General features: G+C 49.8%; 1 non-coding gene across 1 annotated transcript; it reads left to right on the forward strand.

Moving 5' to 3' along the window:
- The first annotated feature begins 2,028 nt into the window (after positions 1–2,028).
- TRNAN-GUU (transfer RNA asparagine (anticodon GUU)) lies at positions 2,029–2,102 on the forward strand. The gene has a single exon. It is a non-coding gene; the product is annotated as a tRNA-Asn (tRNA).
- Positions 2,103–4,324: the final 2,222 nt, after the last annotated feature.

Here is a 4,324-nt window from a genome sequence, read left to right on the forward strand (position 1 = left end):
GTCTGTCTGGCGAGCGCACGCGCCCTATAGCGAAAATCTCTCCAAAAAAAAAAAAAAGAATTATTTATATAATTTTATTTATTTATTCATTCTTTCATTTTAATTTGACCAGAGAGAGACACAGAGAGAAAAAGACAGAGGGGGACCAGCAGTTAGCGTCATGGCTGTCACTGGACCCCCATGTAGTCAACCATGGTTCGAGTCCTGCACCCAGTGACTTAAAACTCACACTGGGCACATGTGTGTGTGTGCCCAAGATCTTGAGAGGAGAATGGAGGAGAAGGGATTGTGGTGTGGCCATCCCCCCTGGGGGCTGATTTCTTGCTTTCTGTCTCTCTGTCTCTCTCTCTCTGGCGAGTGCATGCGCCCTATGGCAAAAACCTCTCCAAAAAGAAAGAAAGAAGAAAGAAAGAAAGAAAGAAAGAAAGAAAGAAAGAAAGAAAGAAAGAAAGAAAGAAAGAAAGAAAGAAAGAGAAAGAAAGAAAAAGAAAGAAAAAGAGAGGAAAAGTGAGAGAAAGCAAGCCACCAGGTCTAGGCCTCAAACCGTGTCCAGCGCCTTAACCACCACACCACCTGCTGGTCCCAACATTGCCATTCTTCTAAACTGTAAAAAGTCACTTCATCTTTTAAGTACCATGTTCTGCCCACTTACAGTTTTGTTATGATTGCTGATATATTTGAATTTATTTCACCATCTCATTTTGTCCTTTCTTTTTGCTTCAGTGTTAGTAAGATGCTTTTTCTATTATTTCTGGTTGCTTTTCTTTGGATTGCTGTCATGTACATGCAAAATGAAGCACTGGAAATGTATGCATATTCAGAACAAACTGGAGAGAAATATCTTTTTTTCTCTGTCAGTCCAATAAAGGAAATGAGGCTCACAGTAGTGGTTTCCAAACTTAGACTTCACAATGAGCAAATGTTCCCCCTCAGAAGGTGGGTTACCACTATAAAGTTGCCAGCTTTTAATTCTGCCACCTTAGGAAATTAAATGACCATAGTCACAACAACAATCTTTTATCCTACCTATAATTTTATTTTTTAAAGAATTATTTATTTGATTTATTATTATTATTAATTTGACTGGAGAGGGGAAGAGAGACAGAGAGAAGGAAAGTGAGAAAGCAAGCTGCCAGGTCTGGGACTCAAACTCCTGTTGGCAATGTGGGAGTCCAGCCTTTTAACCACCATGCCACCCTTAAAAGAAAACTTAGGGAAAGGCTGCTCCTGCGTGCCTGGGCCCTAGAGCTGGGGTTCGGAGGTGGGTTGGGTGTACGGGAGCGCACGTGGCTCCGGAAGCCTGTGGCTGTTAAATGGCTCATGAATAGAGAGGACCTGGACAGGGCCAGATCTGAGGCCCTGGGACCCAGGAAGGCCCAGCGCTGAAGCTGATGGTAGAATAAAAGGGCCTGTGATGTAAGGCCCTGGCTCTGTCAGCATGAAAGTCCTCGGTGACAGTCATCCATAAACTTCGCGTCCTGTCCGCGTGGTGCCCAACGTGCTCGTAGAAACTTTCCCAAACAGCTGGAGTTGGACATCTATTTCCTTCTCGGAAACTCAATGACTTAAATATTACATTTGCTGAATATGATTGGACAAGTGACACGGTACTTAACATTTTTACAATAGTAAATTAATTATAAATCAATATGCACGTACACTCGCATACATAAATTGTCTAGATCATAAAAAAAAATAATAATAAATAAAGGGAGTGTAGGCAAACTACACGTCCGAGCAAAACCAAATTCCCGGACGCAGAGAGGAGTTCGTGTTCCGCAAAGACCCTTCGTTCATCGGCTCCGCTTTTCTGAGCCTCTTCTGGGTAGAAGCGAGTCCTGCCCCTGCGGTGAGCCGGCGCCAGCGCGGAGAGAAGACCGGGTGGCGCGAGGCTGACAGCAGGCCCTGGGGCGCGGAGACGCGGGTCGGTGTCGCTGCACGCCCGGCTCAAGCGCGTTGTAGAGGGTGAGAGTAACTGCGAATTCACTCTTCAGTGAACTGACTTGGCAGCGAGGTCGGCTTCCGCCTGTCTCTGTGGCGCAATCGGTTAGCGCGTTCGGCTGTTAACCGAAAGGTTGGTGGTTCGAGCCCACCCAGGGACGAGGGCTACCGTTTTGTGAACTCCAGACTGCTGTCGTCGCCCTCTGTATCGAGATGGAAAGAACCTTCTGTAGCCCTGGCCGCCGACCTCCGCCTGTGCGGTTTCCGGTTCCCTCCTCAGCCTGCAGAGCTCAGGCTGCGTGCGAGGTGGTCGGCGGGCGTGGGCAGTTTGTGATTAGTAATACAAATTTTAGGTGCTCAGCAGTTCGGATTGAAGTGAGAATTGATATTTACACGCCAGAGGAAGTAAGTTTTAATATTCCAAAGATGAATTCTTTGATCTTTCCCAACAAAACTATGTCTGTCTTGCCTTTGTCTTTTCTAATTCCTGAGTCAGGGGCCATTCTGAAGCCTGGTCCTCTCCCAGTTCCCGGAGAGTCTGCCTCCCGAGCGTCTTCTGATGAGGCACCTTCCTCTCCAGCCTGGCTGCGGCTGCCTGCCCCTTCTGCCCCTTCCTTCCCCTGAGTGGCAGCAACGACTTCCCAGCTGCCCCGCTGCTTTCCTGGCTTCAACTCTGGTCTCACAAGTCCTTGTCCCTCTATCTTGCAAGGAACTGCCAGGGTCCTAACAACACTCTGGAGACCTGCTCAAAGCCCCAGTGGCTTGCAGGCCTGGTTCAAGCTTGCCGCTTAGAAGGCAGTGCCTTTCACGAGCTGCCCCGCCTCCTCCTCTCCTAGCTGACTGGAGCCGCCAGCAGGAGCAGACTGCCCTGTGGCACTGACTCTGGCTCTTGAGTCTTTGCTCACAGACCTGTGACTTTTCTCCTCTGCTCTGCTTGGCAAACTCCTGCTGGACAGAGCCAGAGATGAAGCCTCTTCTCTGCAGCGCTTTCTCACTCTCCCCATAGCTGTCTTTCTCATTGCCATGAAAAATCTTCCGAGGAATGACTCTGTGCTGTTCCTCTGGTTTCTCCAGCCCCTGAATGAGCTTGGCACATTGAAGGTGCTAAGTAAAACTGAGTCGAATGTCCAGGGTTTCCCACTGGACTCGTCTTGTGTCCGAACCTCCCCTGCTAGTCACACTCCCTCTGAACCGTCTTGGTTTACAGCTCCTAGCTCAGCAACTAGGCTGACTGCTCAGGCCCCACTCCTGCCTACCTGTGCCTGCTCTGACCTGGCCCCTGCCCCTACAATACCGGCCTCTCCCATACCACTGGTAAAGACCTCCCGCCCCTGGTGGTCCGCCCCCATCCGCTCCTTCCTGTGTACTGCCGTTGGCTCTTTCCTGCAATTTCTCAGTTCAGATGTGGAGACACCTCTGCTCACTGAGCTTAGCCGGGGCGGTGAGGCAAGGTTCATTTGTCCACCAAAACAACAGAGTCTCCAAAGATAATGAGCTTCCCTGGGAGGGGTGAGGAGGGTCACATCTGGACCACAGGAGGTCCGAGAGGGTCAAAGGCAAGGGGAGGCTTTAAAAGTTAAAGAAGGAAATCCACGTGACCTATTAGGTCGTCAAGAAAGTCGTGATGTATTACTCCATGCAAAAATGCCTCACGACTTTCCCGACAGCCCAATATTTTGAATCAAAGAGAACACTGGCTCCAGGGATGTGCTGCTGGTGTGGACGCCAGTCCATTATAAGGGACGACGTGTCAGGCAGGTGTTCTTGTGCATCTAGCTAGCTGTCCTTGTGACTTGGGTTCCAACCTGCACTTTAGCCTGTGACAATGCCAGAGTCCCCACTGGGCCACACGCCTACCTCCACCACCAGTACCAGCACTGCCACTACCACTGGCTCTAGGTGGGGCTGAGCAGGAGCAGAAGTGGGGGGAGCAGGGTGGAGGGGTAGTGAGGTGTAATTGGGAAGAGGTAGAGGGGGACAGGAGGGGCCAGGGCACAGTGACGTGGGGAGAGGGGAGAGACCCTTGGGTCCTGTATCTGAATCTCTGAGCACTTGACATTCTGAATTAAAGTTTACAGGAGCGTTGATTCTCCATGTTGCTTGCTCTGTGGGTTTGGAAAAACATATAGTGTTGCGTGTCCATCCCTGCAGTTACATAGAGGGCTTTCTCTTTTTTTGGAGAGGTTTTTGCTATTGGGTGAGTGCACTCGCCAGAAAGACAGAGAGACAGAAAGCGAGAAATCACCCCCCAGGGGGGAAGGCCACGCCGCAATATCTTCTCCTCCAGTCTCCTCTTGGGACCTTGGGTACGCACACACATGCACCCAGCGTGAGTTTTTTTTTTTTTTTTTTTAAGAGGTTTTTCTCTTAAGCCGCGGGTAGC

The sequence above is a fragment of the Tupaia chinensis genome, unplaced genomic scaffold (genome assembly GCF_000334495.1).
Source record: "Tupaia chinensis unplaced genomic scaffold, TupChi_1.0 Scaffold000070_1, whole genome shotgun sequence".
Lineage (NCBI taxonomy): Eukaryota > Metazoa > Chordata > Mammalia > Scandentia > Tupaiidae > Tupaia > Tupaia belangeri.